Consider the following 23145-nt stretch of genomic DNA (forward strand, 5'->3'; position numbering starts at 1 on the left):
ATATAAATGAAGACAGGAACCCGGACCTCTCGTCAGTCTATATGCACCTCAAATTTAGGAGTCTCTAGTCCAATCGCAAAATAGAAGGATCTACGAAACACTCTCCAATAAGGAGTATAACACGGAAGTACCATCTACTTCAGGGATACACTACCGCAAATAAAGGGAGTCTGTATGAATCTAGACAACATGCAGATATATCTAAACTTAATTTCCAACAGTATTGGAAGCTGGTTGTCAGTAATCAACCGTGCTTAGTGCCCATCCACGTCATTATATTTACAGGTAAAACTCACAAACACTCATGTTCGAACAAGGGGTTAACATTCAAGCTTAGGATGTTCCCAAGGGTCTGGATAAAATAAAATAAAAAATGTAAAATTTGATACTTGTATAGCACACTACTCACCCGCAAGGGTCTCAAGGCGCTTGTACGAATACCGCTGTGGAACCCATCCTGGCTTTCCCTGTGAGGCGTCCACTCCTGGGCACCCCCAAGGTGGAGGCCAGGCATCCTTAGCGTTGTGGGGGCCGTTGTGGAGATTAAGCAAGCTATTGCCCAGAGTTGCAGAGTGAGACTCCATGATTGGAATAGGCACCGAGGCGAGAATTATCAGGTCCGTGGAATTTTTGAGCCCAAGACCTGCCGAGGCGGGGAATTGAACCATGGTCTCGGGCTAGACCTCTGCATCAGGGTCTGCCGCTCTAATCATTGAGCCACACTTCTCCACCATAGCCAGATAGCCATTAGCACCGATGCACTTAAACCACTATGTATGTGTTGCAAGAACCTAATGGTGTATGCCTCATGTAATGAGTCAAACTCCCGGCATACATCGGAATTTAGTTTAGTGCAATCAAATAACAGCAAGTAACGGTTTATGCTTCTTGGCGTTATATTCACCTAAAACTTTAAAAACGTATATATCCGGTTTTACTGATTGGATTTTTGGTGTCATTTTATTTATTACAATTTACTCTATTTTCTAAATTGGTTGGGGATTATTCTTGTGCTAACGTTTTAACTTTATTACTGGTTGTGTGCTGCAAAAATACTTTACACCTCTCCTCTAAATCAAACCGGACAGTTTTGTGCAATGTACCAAAGAGTTAAGCACAGGTTTATTTAGTGAATATTTGGCATTCACCCTTAACAAGATTGGGTTTAAAGTTTGAGTGGGGCTTCCACACATCTCAACTAATAACCCAATTTCGCAGCGTAAGCAACACGGTGTATAATTTCTGTACATAGTGAACACTGCACAGATTATATTTTGCCACCAAAGGATGGTAAACACTTTTTAAAGAAGTAATAAATGGGGTAGTTAACACTAGGACATGTGATTTATTTGTATCAGTCTTTTAAAATAAAACTGTTTGTTTCAATGCGAGCTCATTTCTCCTGGATATAGTCTAGAGATCTCTTTTTGGGTCAAGACTACAATTTCATTTTTGTCTGTGGCTTTACTCCCGGCACAATGTGATGTGTTAGAGGAATGTCGTTGCACGATAGTGACATAATCAACTGAAGGCTATGAGTATTATTTTGATGGACACATTCCAAGATAGTGTTGCAACAATATATTGATTAGGGAATAGATTGGTGCATACGGATAGTGCCGGTCATCAAGTTTTACATCTTTAGACAGGATAGCTTTAGCTGTACCTAATTCTTCCCTCCTCAGTGGTGCTGGAACAATTTTAAGAGCATGGGTGCTGTCCATCAGCATTGCCTAAATCAGTCCCTCTGTTGGACCTTCCATGCCAGAGGTGTAATCCCCAAGAGTGCAGTACGTGCAGTGGCACCAGTACTCACTGGAGTGAGGGACCCTCTGTGCGCCAATGATTGCAATTTTTCATTGTCAAAGAAAGGCAACGTGTGCCATTTTACTTGCATTACAGCCATAGCAACCTTGCAAGAACACTGCTTCATGATGCTCATATACATTTCGTTTTTTACTTTGTAAAGCAAGCCCGTGTCTTTATTATTTGTGATAGAACTGGGAGTTTCTAATTGGCAGAGGAAGGTACCTTTGACCAAATAGGGACCCTTGCTTCTAGTCAGGGTAAGGGGGTACACTCCTAAAATAACCCCTGCTCACCCCCTTGTTAGCTTGGCACGAGCAGACAGGCTGATCTCAGAGGCAGAGTGTAAAGCATTTGTGAACACATACAGTAACCCAGTGACAACACTACAGATGGACACCACACAAGTTGTAGTATAAAAAAAAGTATTCTTTATATAGATTTAACAGAAGACCACAAACGACAAAAATCCACAATACTGTACTTAGGAATAGCTTACTTCTCTTAAGATGTTAAAAATGCGACACTGAGTTCAGTGTACCTTTGGATGCGTAACGCTATACAACAAAAGTGTTGCAAGGAAGGTGATGCATCGGTTCCTTACACGCAGGAACGGTGATGTGTCGGTTTCTTACTGCGCTTTCGTGGGTGTGCAACGCCGTGAGGCGATGAAGATCCGGTGCGATGAAACAAAGATGGCGTCTTCTTCTTGATGCAACACGATGCATGCATGCCCGACGGCCGTGCGGCGGCTCAACGATTCTTCTGAGCCGCGACAGGCCCTGCGACACGCTTCTCTGGTGATGCGAGACACTTCTGCAATGCGATGCGACACCTGCAGCGGCGACACCCTTCTTCAGTGATGCGACGACAGCAGCTGCGACGGCGACACGCTTCTCCGGTGATGCTTCTGCGATGCGACAGCTGCAGCGGCGACACCCTTCTTTAGTGATGCGACGACAGTGGCTGCGACGCGCTTCTTCTTCGTGAGTCGCGCTTCCAGCTCCTTGCGACACGCAGTCCCTCAGAAAGCCCAACACAACTGCAGGCCCTTCCAAAGAACTCTTGGGGAGCTGGTGGTTGAAGTCTGTTGTCCCTGAGCCTTCAGCAGGAGGCAAGCTCTTTCTCAAGCCCTTGGAGATCCTTCACAAGTTGAATAAAGTACACACAAAAGTTCCTTTCTCCTCTCTTTGGCAGTCAGGCAACCACTGCAGGCCAATCCCTCAAGCGTAGGGATAGTCTCTCCTCAGTCTCTCTGGTTCCTCTCCTCAGCAAAGGTTTCTTCTTGTTTCCAAAAAGTGATCTAAAGTTCTGGGGTCTGGGTCCCCCTTTTTATACACAGTTTCTCTTTGTTCTCTGAAGGCAGAGAGGCCTTTGCCTAGTCCAAACCAGTTCTGGTCAGTCCTGGAGCACTTTGTTGACAATATTCCCTCTTTCCTTTCACAGTGCAGGGCAGGGATATCAGACGCACCACAGGAGGTGGAGCCAGCATTGTGGAGGGAAGGAACAGCCCTATTCAGGTCCCAGGTGCAACTCCTCCTACCCATCTACATGCAGATCTCTCTATTCAGCCCTGTGCTGACTCACCCTGTCTCTTGGAATCCCCCAGCCCCTGTCACTCAAACTCCAAACAATGAATACACAACCTAGCAGAGGCAGGTTTGGATGGTTAGACAAGAAAATACCTACTTTCTAAAAGTGATATTTTCAAACACAGAATGTTAAAACCAACTTCACTAAAAGATGCATTTTATCATTCTGAGTTCAGGTATACTAAACTCGAATTTCTACCTAGTTCCCTGAGTCAGTTAGGATTATAAGATGTAATAATCAAACTGCCCATTCTGGCCTATGGGGAAAAGGTAGCCTTGCAATAGTGAAACATGAAAATAGCTGTAATTCACTATTAGGACATGTCACACACACACACCAGGGCATGTCCTACCTTATACTTACAATGCACCCTGCCCTTGGGCCTACCATAGGGGTGTCTGATATGAAGAAAAGGGAAGGTTTAGGGACGGGCAAGTGGGTGCACTTGCCCAGTCAGCATGGCAGTACCAGACTGCACACAGGCTCTGCAATGGCAGACCTGAGACACACTTTTATAGGCGGCTTCTGTGGGTGGCACAACCAGTGCTGCAAGCCCACCAGCAGCATTTGGTTTACAAGCCCTGGGCACACTCAGTGCACTGTACTAGGGTCTGCCAAGTAAACCAAACCAGCCAATTATGGAATCACTAATCCATACATCAATTTACCATAGGGAGCACTTGCACTGTGGCACTGGACAGCAGTGGCATAGTGTCCAAAGCATCTAGAACCAGCAAAAACACATGAGGCAGCAGCAAAAAATGGAAGGGAGACCCACGCCAAGGTGCCAGGTCTAACAATTTACATGCGCGTTAGGAATACCTCTTGATTATTTTTGCCTTTACCTCATCAAGAGTATCACTAATATTATAATGTATAAAACATTTGCAGTCACAGAAAAGACCGGTAAATACAGTTCTTGTGTTTAAATTATTCGCAGCACTTTGTTAAGTAACAGTTTGTACTGGAGGGCACACAATGCTCGTTATTGTTGATTTTCCATCTGAACTTAAACTGGATATCTGGGTCTGCTGCAACACCCCCACCCCCACACCTATAGTTCCAGCGCCCCCTGTGGCTCCTGCTATTAACCTGGAGTAGCTGGGAAAGTACCAGTGGCACCAGGAGCAGCCCCTGGCCTAACAAGCATTGGCAAAGCCAATAGGCCTCACCTATGCAAGAGGAATTGGTTTTGCTAATATGTGTAGTAATGTTGTACACCAGAGTGGCTGCTGTCCAGCATGGCTCAAAGTTAGTAGGGTAAAGGAGACTTGCATGGAGTGGAGTGTTGTAATGTGGAGTAGAGTGGAGTGTTATGGAGTGGCGCAGAGTGGGGTGCAGAAGAGTGGAGTGGCGTTGAGAGGAGTGAAGTGGAGTATCATGGAATAACGTACAATGTTGTGGAGTACAGTGTCAGACTTGAGTAGAGTGTTGTGGAGTGGCATAGAATGTCATAGAATAGTGTCATAGAGGGAGTTGTGCAGAGGGTCATAGAGTGGAGCAGTATCAGAGTGGAGCAGTGTCATAGAATGGCGTGGAGGGTCAGAGTGAAGTAGTGCGTCAGTGGAGCAGAGTTTAATGGAGTAGAGTATCATAGAGTGGAGTATCGTAGAGCGGAGTGTCGTACAGTGGAGTGTATTAGAGTGGCCTGAAGTGAAGTGGGGTAAAGTACAGTGGTGCAGAGTAGATTGGCATTGAGTGCATTTGTTATGAGTAAAGTGGTGCAGAGTGCATTGCAGTTGCATAGAGTGCAGTGGTGCAGGGTAGAGTGGAGCAGTGCGGTGCAAGGTAGAGTGAAGTAGTGCAGAGTAGAGTGCAGAGGTGTAGAGTAGAGTAGCAGAGTGCAGTGGCGTAGCGTTAAGTGGTGCACAATAGAGTGCAGTGGCACAGAGTGTAGTCATGCAGAGTAGAGTGTCCAAGTGCAGGGTTGTAGAGTGGTGCAGGGAGCAGTGACAAAGAGTACAATGGTGCAAAGTAGAACAGAGTGACGCAGAGTGTAATGGTGTAGAGTGACGTAGTGTGCAGTGACAGAGTGCAGTGACAGTAGAATATTGTAGAGAATAATGGCATAAAGTGCAGTGGTGCAAAGTAGTTAGTGTAGGTGCAGTGGCGGAGCGTGCATTCATTTTGAGTAAATTGGTGTGGAGTGCTATGGCTTGGAGTGCAGTGGTTTAGAGTGCAGTGACACAGCATAGACTGCAGAGGCGTATAGTGGCACAGCCTAGAGTGCAGTGGCATAGAGTGGAGTAGAGTGGTAGAGTACAGTGGCATAGGGTGCAGAGTCATAGTGAAGATTGTTTCAGAGTGGAGTGGTGCAGGGTAGAGTATAGTGGTGCAGGGTAGAGTATAGTGGTGCAGGGTAGAACACAGTGGTATAGCGAAGAGTGGAGAAGAGTGGCACTGCATTGATTGCAGTGGTGTAGAATGGAGTGGTGCAGAGTAGAGTGGCACAAAGTGCAGTGGCTTAAAGTAGATTGGTTCAGAGTAGAGTTGAGTGATGTAGAGTGGAGTGCTGCAAGGTAGAGCAAAGTGTCACACAGTAGAGTAGAGCAGAGTGGCATTGAGTTCAATGGCAGAGAGTGCAGTGCGGAGTATAGTAGAGTGCAGTGGGGTAGAGTGGGGTGGGTAGAGTGGTGTGGCATGGTGCAGTGTGGTGTAGAGTGCAGTTTTGTGGAGTGGCAAAGAGTGCAGAGGCAAAGAGTTCAGTGGTGCATAGTAGAGTGGGGTAGAGTGCACTGACATAGAATAGAGTGTGGCAGAGTAGAGAGGTGTAAAGTGAAGTGGCATAGAGAGCAGTAGCAGAGTGGAGTGGTGCACAGTAGATTAGAGTGGCACAGTGTGCACTGATGTAAAGTGCAGCAGAGTATCGCAGAGTAGGGTACAGTGGCATAGAGTCGAGTGGCGTAGAGTGGAATAGAGTTCTGTGGCAGAGAGCAATGGAATAGAGTTGAGTAGCGTAGAGTACATTGATGCAGAGTGCAGTAGAGTGCTGTAGAGTGGTGAGAGTAGGATGCAGTGGCATAGAGGAGAGGGGAATAGAGTTCAGTGGCAGAACGCAGTGGACCAGAGTATTGTCAGAGTGCAGTGCTGCAGAGTAGAGTGTCACAGTGCAGTGGTGTAGAGTTGAATGACAGAGTGCACGGGTGTGGAGTTCAGTGGCATACAGTGGTGCACAGAAAAGTGATGTAGAGTACAATGGTGTAGAGTAGAGTGCAGTGGCATAGAGGGGAGTTTAGCGGTGGACAGTGCTGTGGTACAGAGTAGATTGGCATAGAGTGCACTGGCTTTGAGTAAAAGGGTTAGAGTGCAGTGGTGTAGAGTGAACTGGTACAGTGTGGCGCAGAGTGTAATAGAGTCGTGTAGACTGCAGTGGCATAGAGTAGATTGTTTCAGAGTAGAGTGGTATAAAGTAGAGTTTCAGAGTGCAGTGATGCAGAGTAGATTAGAGTGGATTGGTATAGTGTGGAGCAATGCAGAATTCAGGGGCATAGAATACAGTGGTGTAGAGTACAGTGGTAGAGTGTGCAGTATTACAGAGTATACTGTCAGAGTGCAGTGGTGTAGAGTGCATTAACATAGTGCAGTGGCGTAGAGTGCAGTGACGCAGAGTAGATTGGCATGGAGTGCATTGGTTTTGAGTAAAGTGGTATAGAGTGCAGTGGCATAGAGTGGTGCAGAGTGCAATGTCGTACAGTAGATTGTTTCAGAGTAGAGTATAGTGGTGCAGATTAGATTACAGTGGCGTAGAGTGGGTTGGTATAGAGTGCACTGACATACAGTGGAGTGGTACAGAGCAGAATGCATTGGCATAGAGAGCAGTGGCATAGAGTGTAGTGGTGCGGACAGGTGTAGAGTGTAGTGACAAAGAGTGCACTGGTGCATAGTAGAGTAGTGTGGAGTAGAGTGCATTGGCAGAGTGGTGTAGAGTAGAGAAGCGTACAGTGGGGTGGTGCAGAGAAGAGCGCAGTGACGAGTGGCGTAATGTAGAGTGGTGCAGAGTAGAGTGCAGTGGAATGGTGCAGAGTGGGGCAACGTTGAAATGCATACTATGGTAGCACAGTGCCATTACAGACAAAACAGCTTCAATTAAAAATGACCATTACATTTGCACTCACATACAGTTTAACTGATAAAGGTATACAGTGTACACACGATAATGTGAGGAAATGTCATCACCTAATATATTGATTTAATCAGCGCAGTTCATTTACAGACATTTTAATTTAGATGTGTGCTAGAAAAAACCCAAAAAGAAACAGCATTGTTCAGCCTTTCTCAAGCAGACCCCAGTAGCAGGCATGATTGTCACATAAGTACTTTCACTTGGAATTCAGACAAAGAAAAATAAACACCTAGCTCCCTGGAAGACACAGCCTGACATTTGACCTCTGTCTCTGACTGCACAGCGAATGTGACAAGATAAGAACAAGATTTAATGGCCCGCATACAGAAAGCAAGTTTGTGAAAGAAAACAAGGTTTGGGCAATGGGGGGGACAAACTTGAGCTGGACATCCTAAAGCAAGTAAAGCTAGCAAATTGAAAGCCAGAAAATGTAAGTTACAAAGCCAATGGCAAACAACGGGCGGAATGCATTCCTAGGTCAACTTTCTGAATGTCGCCAAGATGTCTTTAGCAAATGAGACAGCGGCGCTGTCCGGTTGGCTGCGACCTAACAATTAGCCTCTAAGTGCTCCAGCTAACCGGGGAAATGTCTGATGGAATAAAAGGCCAGTTGGCCCCTAATTATAGGGCCTGGTTGGGTGTTATTTTTTTTTTATTGCAAATACATTTAACAAATGACGACATTAACAGGATTACAAAACATTGCAGTGTAGGATGGACAGGTACACACGAGAAGCAAGTAAAAATACTTTAACAATAATATCCATTCAGACTGAAAAACAGGAGTTATGAATAAACATACATATCCAAAAACAAAACAAAAAAATCTATCATCAGAAAAAGCAGGGAAGAGTGGCAAGAAAAGAAAGTGATACTGACTCAAAAGAGAAGACAAAGATTAAATGGATGGGGAAAATAATAAAGTGCATATTAAAAAACAAATGCAACAGTTATAAAATGTTCCCGATTACCAAGGCCCAGATATAACTGAACAGTAAGTAAAATGGCTACTACTGAATAGCAGTTCGTAGATTAAATATTTTGTATGCAGTTCTTTTTCGCGATAAAAAATATCTTTTAGTAAAACATCTGCTATATATTTGAATCCTCACTGTTTCTAAGTAAATCATTTAAAAAATATTCATTATATAGGTTAGATATTTTGCTACAGTGTAGAGGTGCAACGACTTTGTATCAATAAATGTGTTACAGTGTAAGAGTGCGATCAAAGCGTGTGTATCAATGCATCAAGACGGTGTTTTGGGGACTAGCTGTCTGTTTGCAAAAGCACAGCAGACAGGTTGTTTTGAGGTGCTGATATGGTGACAGGCAGAGCCGTGAAGATTCAGGCTTTAAAAGAACAGATCTGCTGGTATTTTGTTAGCTGTCATAGAATGTTCGATAGAATACTTGATGAGAGAGGTGAGCAGAGAGATATATACAGAGCGGCTCTGGATCCGTGTAATTTCCCCCTTGTACATTGTAGAGAAATGTAAGTTCGAGGACATCTTTAAAAACGTCACATTTTCAAAAACGTAATTTTAATAGTCATTTGAAGAAAACTATAGGATCGAAAATAATGTATTGAAAAGCAGTGCTTATCCTCCAAGAAACTACTACAATTCATTTCATAATTTGTTTATACTTTTCAATTTATTTTTTATTTTTATTATGGCAAAACATCTTTGAGGCTCAACCTGTCATGAGTTCCCAATAAGTTCCACAGTAATACCCCCCTATGTTAACCTAATTGTCAGTAGTAGGCCGCTTTTGATTTGCACATGTTACAAAGTTACAAATTTGTTTTGTGCCATATTAGAAATAGGCTGCACATGTTTTCTGTTATTTAGTTCTTCTGCTGGGATTCAGTCTGAACATTTTGCACAAGGTCTAACAACACTGTGCCCTTTTTTTCTCTGTGGTCAGTCACTAACACATCTAACATAGACATAACAAAGAGACCCAGCTGCCGTTTTCTAGCATGGCATTTCTTCTCATTTAAGCAGAGACTTGCCGTTTTTAGGTCTCGCGAGCCAAAGGCTCGAAGAGACATTTTATATTTGGGCTTTTCAAAGTGCTGCCGTGGCCTAAAGCTACAGTGCACGTGAACGTGCACGTGCGCAGCGCCATGTGTCTTTCCTCCGTAGCGATCGTAATCACGATCACTTTCACTTTCGCGGGCTCCTCTGTTGCTGGCATTACCCCTCCCTTCTCACCCAGCCCTTCTTGTTTCCCTTTCAGATGAGACCAGACAGCTGCTAAAGACCTGGAAGCCTCTCCCTAGAAAAGAAAACACACTGCGCACCCATCTACCCGATCCCACCATTGGCTCTGGTTCCCTACATCCCCGCTTCTACAAATCCTTATACCAGCATGTCAACGCAAGTGCACATTACCTCTCTGTTTTCACTGTCTACCTTTTCTCACTATAGCTTCTCTACAGTTCGTCTTTCCTGTATCTTGCTCTTTTCCTAGTTTATATCTTCTTCCTTGTTTCCTAACAATTGTCGTTCTATTTACCTAATTAAGCTTTCCTCCGTCTTCTTTCACTTAGCAGGTCAGTCTGGTATAAACGGACCAGGTCGCAGCTTTATTTCCGCAGCTTTATGTTTGCTTTATTTTTTGCTAAAATTGTATTTGATGCAAGGTTCATCAGGTTTTTGTTTTGCCGTATTGGCGGTTAGTACGACTTGTATTAGGGTTAACTTTATTCAGTCCTTAATGTCCAGCTATGGTTCTCCAATTTTTGGGATGTGATATAATTTGTGTGGTGAGGTTTAACCATGACCGTTAAAAAAAGCGGTTGCATTTAGTTCGTCTTTTGAGCTACGCACAAGATCTGAAAATAGATGCTTTGTTGAACCGGGGAAATGTGAAGTTTCCTGCCGTATGAAACTTGAAATTTCCTGAGGCCACACACCGGGAAGACTCCTAAATTCAGGACCATCATTTTTCTATAAATGCCTATCCTGGGCTTCTTTTTCACCCTTTGTATGCAGATCGCTATGCCTATAAATTTTACTTGTTGTATAAGTATTTTTCCTTAATTTTCAACGACATGTTCTGCAGTCTGACTTCTTAGAAGATGTACAGCTTACAGCAATAGAGCTTATTATGAGACAATTTGGCAATGCAAAAGCACTACTTTGGATGTACTGGTGCTGCCGTTTTACTTTAATGTTTGTGTTTTTAGTCTTGTTTACAGGTCTCAGCTACCAGACATTGCGAAAGACCTTTTGGGGGCTTACCAAAACTTGCAGTGGGCTTACAGCCTACCCTTTGCTTACCATTAGTTTGCTTGATTGTCCCTCTAATTTACTTGTTTCTTATTCAATGGCCTGCTTTTCTCTTCTTGTGTTTAGCCCTTCCCTGATACATTGTCTCTTTGCCACCCATTTGATTGGCTGACTTATTTCTTCCACTGCTCAGATTTAGAAAAATATGTTTTTCTATTTAAGTGCTCAATGAGAATGCATGAGTTTTCCAACTCTCTACTTTCTGCACTTCTCCACCACAACCCCTGCCAAATACCCTTTCCTTCAGTCTGTGTTGCTCTTTTCTTCATATGCTTCTCCCATGCCCAATTTACTTGCTGCCTTGGTTGCTGATTTTCACTGTCTCACCTTGCCCACTGTTCGTTACTTCTCCAACCCTCCCCTTTGTTGCTCTCCCACCCCTTGCAGTGCTTCAAATGAGTTTGTTTTTTTTAAGCCATTTTTTTCTGGAGCTCCTGGCAGCTCACATTTGCTGCTTTGCTACTCCACTTTAAGGAATACACTTGAATGCAACTTTTTAAAAAAATTATTCAAGTGACGTCTGCCATTCTGGATTGGTAAAGAAAATAAAGAACGGCCACACCGTTTAGAAGGAGCACAAATGCATGGTGAGGCCTCCACCTAGGGAAAGACTTGACTGTGTCAATTTGCCTTTTTTTTCAGATACTTTTTGCCGGTGTTAATAAGCCGCAGCCTGTTGGCTTTGCCGGTGCTTGTTGTGTTCTGCTTAGCCAACTTGTGATGGTACTTGCTCCGTTTGCACAAAATAATGTGTTACCATCCAACTATAGTCTTGCTTCTCTATTTAAGATTCTGGAGAGTATGGCCACAAGTGATTGAGAGTGGTGAGAGGTGGATGGAACAAGCTGAAGTCTGCACAGCAGCATAAGTTTGTGTTTTATATTAATGTAAGGATTGCGGTCTAGTTTTATTTTCCGTGGCAAATAATTCAGGGTGGATTGAAAACCTCTCTTCTGTTTTTTATGATTTAGAGTTCTTCCTGTTCAAATTTGTAGTTTAAGATTTAATTTTGTTTAATTATGTCTAGGTGAATGCTCATGAAACTGTATACTTTTAATTGTGCTGCAAGTAGACGACTTTTTAAGATGGTGCTGTGGTAAAGGAGAGTGTATAGAGGCTGCAGGACTTGTCTTAGGAGTGTCACGGTGCCAGGTGGACTGTTGCTGCCGGTTCATTTGGGAGAGTGGGGTCTCTTCCAGTTGCAGTACAACACTCAATGTGATGAAGATCAAAAGTTGTGTTTCTTGGAGTGGTTGAGTGTGTTCCTTGCTGCACAGTTGTCTCAGGACTACTGTTGTTTTTGGGGGGAATGGTTGGAGTAGAAAGATGTCTTGCCCTTTGGTGAAGGATCAAGAGAGGAAACGAGGGAGCTCACAGTGGTCTTGGGTGGCTGATGCTCCATGAGGTCTGTGTGTGTGTCTTTAATTTCTCTCCTTCTTGACTCTCATTGCATCCAGGTGTTGGTTCTTATATTTTGCAGTTATTCTATTATATCAGAATTGCATCCAGTTCACTACTTGATAGCTTTGCAGTCCCATTTCATTGCATTATGCTCATTGTTATAATTCATAGCAATACATTGCCTCATGTTTTGCTTCAGTGTATCTTCTTTGCCCTTTCAGACACTAACCTGCAACAGGAACATTTGATAGGGCTGAAAGACTTCAGTGCATTTGACTAATACCGGCTGCATGTTTAGAGTTTTAGCAGGATAGCTTCATTTTAATACAATTTTATAACATTTTTCCTCCATAGACTTACTTTTCCAAAATATTTTTATTGGCAGAAACCATAAGGTTTCACATCATCGTTGGTCCATGAATCAAATATCTCAAGTTCACCAGCCTCTGGTGACTTCAGCCCCGGCTCGTTCTCATGGCCCACTCCTTCACAGAGCACCACTATCAGACCGCGGTCCCGGTCTACTGTTGAATCGCCTTTTGGTTCCTCATCTCTACAGCAGGCCCCAGCATGCACTGGACAGTACCCAAAAAATGAATCCTTCACCAACCACTCCAAGAGCGCTATCTGGAGGTTGTCACCACCGGTGCCAGGAAACTTTTCACCACCTCATTAGGTCTCGCCTGGCTATCGCGTAAGCGATCGCACAGCGAGACTTAAGTAGGGGCTTCAGAAAATGCTCCAAAAGGCTTCCCAGGCGGATCAGGTGGCGGTTACGCGCACAACCACGCGCATTCCATTTGCCACCAGCTACTTCCTGCGCGTGCGCCACATCACGCATTCAGAGAGATTTAGTAAGGGGCACAAGACCTTAGGAATGCGATTTATGTCCAGTGCATGTGAGGCATTCAAGCGCGAAGCTGGCATCTGGCATCGGACTTGAAAGCAGCAGACTGCTTTCGCCAGCGAGCGCTCTGCCTCACTTCCTGCATCCCCTCTTACAACAATTAACTTTCGTTATAACTCACATCCCATATGCTCGTTCCCTCCCACCCTTCCTTTGATGTCCGCTTTTCTTGTTGTTTACAAACCACGCTACACACTGCTGCATGCCGCACACTGCTGCATGCCGCACACTGCTGCACGCCGCACACTGCTGCACGCCGCACACTGCTGCACGCCGCACACTGCTGCATGCCGCACACTGCTGCATGCCGCACTCTACCGCACGCCGCACTCTACCGCACGCCGCACTCTACCGCACGCCACACACTGCTGCATTACACACTGCTGCATTACACACTGCTGCACGCCGCACACTGCTGCACGCCGCACACTGCTGCACTGCTGCACGCCGCACACTGCTGCATGCCGCACACTGCTGCACGCCGCACACTGCTGCACGCCGCACACTGCTGCACACAGCACACTACCGCACACCACACACTGCTGCATTACACACTGCTGCATTACACACTGCTGCATTACACACTGCTGCATTACACACTGCTGCATGCCTCACGCTGCTGCATGCCACGCGCTGCTGCATGCCTCACGCTGCTGCACGCCTCACGCTGCTGCACGCCTCACGCTGCTGCACGGCGCATGCCGCACACCGCTGCACGGCACACACTGCTGCACGCCACACACTGCTGCACATTGCTGCACGCCACAGACTGCTGCACGCCACAGACTGCTGCACACTGCTGCACGCCGCACACTGCTGCACGCCGCACACTGCTGCACGCCGCAGACTGCTGCACGCCGCAGACTGCTGCATGCCGTTGCACGCCGCACACTGCTGCACGCCGCACACTACTGCACGCCGCACACTGCTGCACACTGCGGCATTACTCACTGCTGCATGCTGCACGACACTGCTGCACGCCGCACGCTGCTGCACGCCGCACAGTGCTGCACGCCGCACAGTGCTGCATGCCGGACAGTGCTGCACGCCGCACACTGCTGCACGCCGCACACTGCTGCACGCTGCACACTGCTGCACTGCTGCACTCCACACACTGCTTTTATGCGAGTTTATGCTACTGACATTGCAACTGACAATGCCTTTTATTTGTTTTAAAACCAAAACATAAATAAAAGGCATTGTAATTTTACAATGCCAATAGCTCAAACTCTTATAAATGCGAGACCTATTGCATTGCAAATGCTTGTTAAAATAGGGAGGAGAAATTCTTGCAGAAGACAGACCCTAGGACGAGCGTGTCATCCTTGCCAATCTGAGATATAGACCAGCCAATGGCAAATGGCAGGTATGGGGTCCTGCTCTAATTCCAGAGATCTATGATATTATTGTGCTCACGTTGGGAGGTTAGTCAAATACATTATTCGCCATGGAAGGGCTTTTCATTCTTGACCCATACTTTAACCTTTGCCCTATATCTGAACCAGACTCAAGACTCTAATCCTATCCATAAGCCTAACACTGACAAGCGGCACTTCAAGAGTGATATGAGCCCTAATGCAAGATGCAAGCAAGGAACATGCCCCCAGAACATGGCTGGGGGATTAAAAAGATCTGACATGACTTGATGCAGGAGGTCTCGCACTCATGTGGGCCTGCCAAAGGCCATGTGCAGCGTGAGGGGGTAGGGGTTGGCTGGACGGCCTTGCCAAAGGCCTCCCGCTGCACACAGCCCTATGGGCAACTCTCTATAGTATATAAAAGTACCCTGCGCGCACTGCGGAAAAGAGCAGAATGGCATACACCATTTTAACAAGCCATACAATCATACTGCGACTTTATTATCTGTGAGTCATCCATATATTATACAATAATGTATGGATCAAAACTTTTGGAACTAAATATCTCCACTTTATAAATCTCTTTCTATAGAAATAGTTGCTAGCACATGACAACTCTTTTATGTCAGTATGTGCACATAAATCCACAGGTGAATTGCTTAGCTTTAGTTTTTTTACATATGTTTTGGGAACAGGCCTTTGATAAGAGCCACAACCCATTTGAAAAGCACACGAGTAACTCACACTAGTTGCGCTCAGTTTCTACCTTGTGCTGCTTGCAGTTAAAACGTCACGGTTAACTAAAGTATGCACCACATAACTTATTATACTAAATCAGACTAGTCTCCAGTACTACACTGTTTCTATTTCTATGTTTTACACAGACATATAGCCAATCAATGATATACATGTTTGTGTGCCCTATAATACCTACTTTTTGAATAATCCAGCTGTTTAGAGTTTAGTACCGGGAGAAGCAGTAGGTTGGATGCTATCACCAGTGATGTAATGTGTGAGGTCAAACAGTCCATGGCAGGGGCGCCAGTTAGTTTGCTCAGTGAACTAGAACTGGAGAATATTTACATACACCTACAGACAGACACGCTTTCCATCAGTCCTCTTCATCCATTAGTATACTCAATTCTCATTTTGTTTCCACCCACCAAAGCATTCAGCACGGAGCAGTAGCTCAGCCAATGTAGCCATTGGCTCTCTTGCTCAGTGAATGACATCATTTGTTTCCATTGCATGCAAATCCATCTAAAAAGAAGTGAACTGTATTGCAAGAGTTGGGGCACCAATACTTAGCCAATGTTTTTGTTCTTTCCATTACTTCTCCTTTTTTTTGTTTTTAGTCACCCTTGCATGATTAAATTGTGTCCTTGGATTAAACTAATTCAAATCCAATAGTACAGTTTCTTCACGCTAATAAGAATCATATCTCCTTGTGATGTGCATTAAAACTAAAAAGGGTGTCTATATATCCGATAAGTACACCTGCCAGTTAGGAGGCAACTGTATTTTTTATTAAAATAAGCAATATTTGTTATTTAACATTTTGATTGCAAGCATATAGTCACCACGTTTAGATGACGGCATGCTGCATTTTCTTCTTTTGCATATGCTAGATGAATGTTCTTAACCTTTTGACTTCTGTGGACCCACACCTAATCATCACTGGAACATCGGGGACCCCCTCTGATTCATAATTAGAAGCTGAGGATCCCTACGAAGTCATTGTTGGAAGAGGGGGCACCTGGTTTAAGCATTTTTGATGAGTTGAACCGCAAAACATTACACAAATCAATATTTAATCAAATACACAAATTATAAAATATTTTATTTAATTCACTAACAAATAAGAAAAAAATCAAAATGTTAATGGGAAGTTTTGGAGCTTTTCTAAACTCCGTTGAGGCCTCTCATCATCCGTACTATATTCTGTTTTCTGCATTTGCCCTGATCCCACCAATCAATCTGTGGATAGTAAATTAGTTTTTAGCCTCCAAATACCTTCACATTTACAGAACGTTTTAATTTCACAGTTTGCTTCTTTATTGATGTACACTTTACTATTCTGTTAATACAATTTAATTCTCTAAGTAGTCACGGACTCCTAGAGCGGTCTTCGAGGAACCCGGACCACAGATTAAGAACCACTGTGCTAGACAGTCTGCCAAAATTGTTCTTAACTGTGCAATCCATTGGAGTTTCCAACATGTTTTAAATTATCCATCTCATATTTTTTATTCACCAAGGTCTCCTTTTGCTGGTTTGAATGTTTTACAAATTTGGAAAGGGGTTGTAGGCAAAATGAAAATCAAGCATTTGCAATAATCACACCAAAAACAACACTTCGTATGTTTCAGTCAGACCAAGCACACACTTGATTATTTCCTGTTTAAATGTAGGCAATATTACATCACCAGCACTGTACAATAGAGTGCAAAAGCGAAACATAGCATGAGATAAGTTGCAATGTATAGTTTTATAACGAGAACTGTAAAAGTACGGTTTTCTGCAGAACTAAGAAGTGAGTTTGTGTTGGAAACTAAGATAATTATTTTGGTTAAGTGGTGAAGCTTGATTTTAACACACCAGTGTTATGTCTAGTGTTCTGACCTAAATCACCCTGATTGACCATGAATCATCACTTTTTTTAAGATGTTAGAATTTACTTTGAATATAGTACTTAATAAGGTGCACTTCTAAACATTTTTTTTTATAGAAAAAAGGTGATATTGTAAACGTTTTACTCTCCATTTCCTTACATTTTACAAGTAAAAGTGCAATTGGAGTCAATGCACCTTCATGGAAGAAGGGCATAGAAAGGTTGAGAGAAAGAAAATTAAAGACCAGCACCAGGACACCCTGACAGTTAATTATGCGTTCTACAAAAAAAAAGTAATAAAACAAATATAATAAGTGATCCAAAAGAAAAGTAATTATGTATACTTCATCTCTTTTGAGGGTCTGACCACACTTTTTGGTAAAAACCGATTCATTCTGAACACAGTATTTCACTTGTTTTCCACAGATAATGCATGAATTTCCAGTTGCAGAAACAGGATACTTGGTTGTTTCTCAGATTTCTCATGAAAACAGAATATTATCAGACAAGTTGTTCATTAGACCTCTGTAGTTAAGTTACTTTAGAATCAACTGATAGACTGCTCGTGTGGAACGTGTGTGTGTCACTCAATATGTCAGATGCTTTCTTCTGAGATGGATGAGAAGACATTCATCCATTTTCAGAACATGTAACATTTCAGATTTTTTTGATGAGTATCAATAATTTTCAGGGAAAAAAATTATTTTTCTGAAAAACAAATCAGCAAATTTGAGAAATAGGTCAATATTTTAAGCACTGTGAAAAAGTCTTAAGTCATCAAAATTCCTAAAATTAGTGCAGCGTCACAAATAGTTTTCAATTGGCTTAAAGCACTGTTGTATTATGTTATGTTATTTTAATTTATTCAACGCACAGCTACTCGGAAGTGTCCCGGCGCTGTAGACCGCTGGGGAACCCGTCCTGGCTATCCCTGTGAGATGGTCCCTCCTGGGTATTTCCAAGGTGAAACCAGGCATCCCCGGCGAATGTGGGGGGCCGTTGTGGAGATGAGGCAAGCTAATGCCCAGAGTTGCCGAGTGTGATCCCTGGTTAGAGTAGGCACCGAGGCGAGAATTATCGAGTCCGCTGGCCCTGGTCCAAGACCCTGCTGCGTCGGGAATTGAACCCTGGACCCGGGTCGTCCTCTGCTTCCGGGTCTGCTGCCTCTAACCAGTGAGCCACACCACTCCACTTATTTTGCTTGCTCTATCATCTACTCCAGTGCATTCACATAGAAACAACACAGCTACTCTAAGGAGGGAATTGGTGGTGCCTTATCACAAAAAAAAAAACTACAGTAGTTGTACTTTGGGTAACCTCACACTTATACGATACCAAAAGATATGTTACCCAGCATTTCAGAGGAAAGGTCGCCAATCATAAATTTTAGATGTTTGTGCTACAGCCGACGTAGCTCCAAATAGTCAGCCGTACCACACACATCTAAAATCTGCAGTTGCAAAGGTTCACATTTACTCACTGTCTGAACCATTGGATGACTGAATCAGATTGTCAATATATGGAACTAACTCAGCCTTGAAGAAGTCTCGGGGGGGACGAAACACGTTGGCTATGGGTGCAACCAAAGAAATAATTTTATTAAGAAGATGAACAATAAAGAAGTGAATGATAATCATATACTTTTTTTGTGCCACTAAAGCAAGGACAACTGAGTTATACTAAATGAATATTCAGATTTAGGATTGGTGACTTTTCCTCTATAGAGCTGGGTAACATCTTTTATTTGCAAAAGGGTACTACCTACAAAGGGCATATTGTGGCGGATACCCTTAACCCGTGCACCCGTTCCTCTAAGGAGTATGGTCTATGATCGATTAACTGTACTGTGGTGACAAGTGCGGTGTCTTTTGCTCGAGCCACCTATTGTAAATTATTACTTATACCATAAACAAAGATCTTACAAAAATATTATGAATTACATACAAAATGTCAAGTGTCTGATGTACAACAGCTGTACTGTCCAAGGAGGCAGGCCCTTCCAAGTAGATATCGACGGAGGTTGAAGAGCCCTCTGCTGCCCTCAGTCTTGACCTGTCTAACTGGGAGTGTCCTCCTTCGTGAATAGTTCTCTTAAGTAGTTACTTTTAGCTTGTAGAGCAGTGCTTAATTTGGGCCAGTGGCTGCGGGGGGGGGGGGGGGGAGGGGGGGGCGGCATTATTTTTGGGGACTAGCACTTATTTTTCTTCATCAGACTGACACAAATCAAGAGAGAAAACACACATACACACACACACACCAGAAAAACGGAGGAAGAGAAAGATGGAAAAATCATCACAAAGGCAGAAAGCAGGCACATGCAAGCATGAGGTAAAGGGGGCAGGAGTGTCCGGCGGTGGATTAAAGAGGCCTGGGGTGAAGTAAAGACCACATAACTTTCGTATTCGGCGTGCTGACATTTAATTGCACAGGCCGCCAATTTAGGAGCAGAGCTTTGGGCACCAGCTGCATTGTTTTGTAAATGATGCACTGAGATCATGCCCCTCGGCCTGGACTCGGCCCCGCCTTCATTACGGTCAAAATCACCTCCATATACGAAGAAAATATTATTTAAATTAAGGAAGCTCTAGCGGGAACAGGTAAAGCAAGCATAGCGTATAAAATTCCGAAAGATGAGATGCACAACTGATTATGGGTGGGCAGAGGTTACTAAACGGTGGACCTGAACCGAAACCTACAAACTCCCCTCTCGAGTGACGTGATATGTTTGAGGGAAGCGCAGCAGTAATCCCACAGGGGTGAAGAACGGAGCAGTCATTCACTCGGGGAATGATTAGGGACTGGACACAACACGAGGTCCGACAACCCACAGAGATTCTCAGGCGAGAGTAGCAAGCGTGCACCTTATGCGGTGCTTCGGTGATAGGCTGGCCAGATCATACGGAATGACAGCAACGTGTTCAGAGGGAAGCACCCCTATGTCCGATGAGTCACACCGCACGCTCGCTGGAGCCTCCTTGCGATTCTCAGAGAGAGATCCGCATGCAGCGCAGCCTCGGTCTGAACTCCTCAATAGAACGGCGTTGACCAAATTCAAGGCTGTGGGCAGGAAAGAGCGTGTGTGCAACACCAAGAACTCAGAGATTGGCAAAACTCGACTACGTCACAGCAGTGACCAAACATCTTCTTTGTAAGGCTCTGGTGACAAGGAAAGTATGGGTCAGACCCCCTAGCACAGTAAGCATAGGATCTCCGTGGACTAAGAGACCAGACCCTCCTGGCCCAAGCTCGGATGTCTGTCCACTCACTATCACCTGCTGCAGGTGGTACGGACAGGGCTGGGGGAAGTGAAGTGTAGTCCATACCCAAAGAGAGTGCCGTCGGAGAGCCTGGCAGTTCCCATGAAAAAGGCAAACCCGTGTGCCTTCGTCAGTGTTCAACACAACCGACGAGTACACAACAAGCACAGACACTGGGTTGCCCCAACCAGTAAACTCCAAGAGACCTTCCAGCGGTAAAGGTCGTTGAGGAAATCTGAATTTTCTATAGGGTGCGCCACTGTGCATTAAATGGACACACTGGAAAAGGGAAGCAACAATGAAGGGAGCCAGGAAAAAACAAACACGCGCACACTCCCTCTCAGGCTTCAAGCGCCCAGTCGCGGTAGTTCTTGTAGAGCTGAATAAATACACGAGACTACAGGAACCAGGATGCAAAGAGAAAACCTACACCGAATGAGAAACACGTCACCCTGGGAAACTTGACAAAACCACAATTACACTCCCAAGCTCAGTTCGTGCGAATGACTGCGCGCTCCACACACTAACGACTAGTCCAGTTTTAAGCACTTGTATCTGCCCTCCTACAGAGCAGCGTTAATGTCTTAAACCAACAACCAGGTCTGCATCGCCCCTGCGCGGAGGGGCGAGGGGCAGCTCCTGTTCGCATTCAAAACTGGGATCTCTGCAGACAATTCCGACCCAAAGTGCACATCATATACCGAAGCAACTGGCGCGAAACCACAACCTCACTTCACCCGACAACTACCCTCACTCTTCACCATCCTCCGACAACCCCACCCACTGCTAAGCCAGCAAATTTGATTCGTGCCCCTGTACTACTATTAAGATGTGGAAGATGTGAGGTGTCTTCTGTTGAATGAGATTTGTTTCCATCAAAGGCTGGAGCCCTCTGCGCCCTCACCCCATCAAGCACGCTAGAGTGTCCGGGGTATCGGACACGGACTGAGTCATACGTTCATTCTCTGGAAATATCGTGGCGGCGGAGCATCCAAACATGCCCCCACGCCGCCTGCTGTCTGCAGTCAGACATGAGCTGGGGCTGAACCAGTGGAAGATGTCAGGGGGGCTCCCTCCCGCCCCGCCCCCAGACCGTTAACATGCACCTGTTCCCAGAAGTGGTCCTCATGCACATGATACACTGACAGGGAGCTCAGTCGAAGGGGGTGGGAGGGGCGGTGGTTCAGAGCGGGGTACGCCAGTCCTCGAGGAGGCTTTCCCGAGGGTACCACCACACGCACGCGCTTGGTCTCCGCCACTCCGTAGCGGCCGCATCTCCTCAAAGGAGGCTGCTGCACGGAGGCGTGATTTACCACCTGTCCGGTTATCTGTAGGACAATTCCTAAATTTAGACAAAGTGATTAAATGCTCAACTCTTTAGACTGTTCCTTTCTCATTTTTGCAATTTTCTGATAAATAACAATAATGGTTTATTAGACTCCTGCTTCTGAATACATTGCCTCCATTCCCTCACGTGCTTTCCCAGGAGGCAGCCCTGGCGGGTGTATTTCCCATTCCTGAGCCCCCCCACTCTGCACAACGGTGGTGGCATTCTGTGCCCCTACCTGGACAGGGCTGCACACTCCTGCTCCTCCGCCTTCAGCCTCCTTCCTTCCATCAGCAGCGAAGAAGAGGAGGAGGCAGACCCCACCTGCCAAGGGGCCGTCTGCAAAGCGCCAGTCTCCTCCCTCCTCCCTTTCCCAGGCACCGTCAGCAAGGGGTGCTCCACCCTCTCCGGGAAGGGGACCGATCAGCAGCCCGGTCTGGCAAGCAACCCAGACCGAGGAGCGCCCGATCTCGACCAAGCATAAGAGAGCGCGGCACGGGGGCAGAGACACTCCCGGGACTAGACGGCAGCTTCAGACTGCACGTCACCAGGGAGCAGGCAATAAGGCAAAATGACTAGCGCCCGTGACGTGGCAATAGCCAGAGAGATACCTGGGTACAAGCAACATAAGACAGTCTACAAACAAGCAATAGAGAGAGACTGGGGGATACCTTACACTAGAGAGCGAGACAGAAGCAGGGCCAGCCCCAGCTAGTTGTCACAGGAGCAGCAGCAGCCATATATATACCATATCATAAGACAGAGGGAAAAGGGGGCCAGGCATTAGGCACAGAGACTAGGGGGACTAGAAACACCCATATATACTGAAGTCAAGAAACTCAAACTTGCTACATGAGGACATGTGCTAATAGTGCCAATATCGGCAACAGTTATCACAAAGCACATAAGTACATAAGTACATAAATAAAACACACGACACTAATGTAAGTGGAGAAATATTGCTGCAGGTTTATTAGCATAACCATTATGCAAACAAGGTGGGTTATCTTACGGGCGATCCCAGGGCAGGCCAGCCCTATGCCGCCTGCCCGTCTGATAAGCCTAGAGTCACCATGGCAACGCCAACTGGTGTATACCAAATATTGGGAGGGTCCACCCCTCCCATCCGTGGACCACCAGTCCACTTGCTTCACACGCCCCCCCGTGATGGGTGGGCGGAGCATACATGGCAGCCCCCGGTTGCTCAGACCCACAACCGCCTTTCGGTTAACGGGGCGCCGTCATTCTTCCAGGGGACACGCTAAAACATCCCTGGGTATCCTGGCTTAGCACCCCGCGGTGCTGCTGCATGATGTACCCCTTGGTATGTGCAGACCCTGGATCGCCCTGTAACTCCTCCACAGCCTTGGGAGTGGCCCCCGTCACTACCAGGGCCCCCCACCAAGGTAGACCTGTTTACTTACAACCTGCTGCAGCCCAAGCTTCCCCTAGGTCCAGTAGGAAAA

At 45.4% G+C, this 23145-nt stretch overlaps 1 protein-coding gene across 2 annotated transcripts in view; it reads right to left on the reverse strand.

Annotated features, from left to right (window-relative positions):
* The window catches only part of TMEM63C (transmembrane protein 63C), a 537448-nt gene extending 515394 nt beyond the window's left edge, over positions 1-22054 (reverse strand). For both annotated transcript variants that reach the window (XM_085626682.1, XM_085626681.1), the window contains exon 1: positions 21918-22054. The gene's annotated coding sequence lies outside the window, so the exon portion shown is untranslated. The remainder of the gene's footprint in view (positions 1-21917) is intronic.
* Positions 22055-23145: the final 1091 nt, after the last annotated feature.

This window comes from Triturus cristatus, chromosome 9 (genome assembly GCF_964204655.1).
Source record: "Triturus cristatus chromosome 9, aTriCri1.1, whole genome shotgun sequence".
Lineage (NCBI taxonomy): Eukaryota > Metazoa > Chordata > Amphibia > Caudata > Salamandridae > Triturus > Triturus cristatus.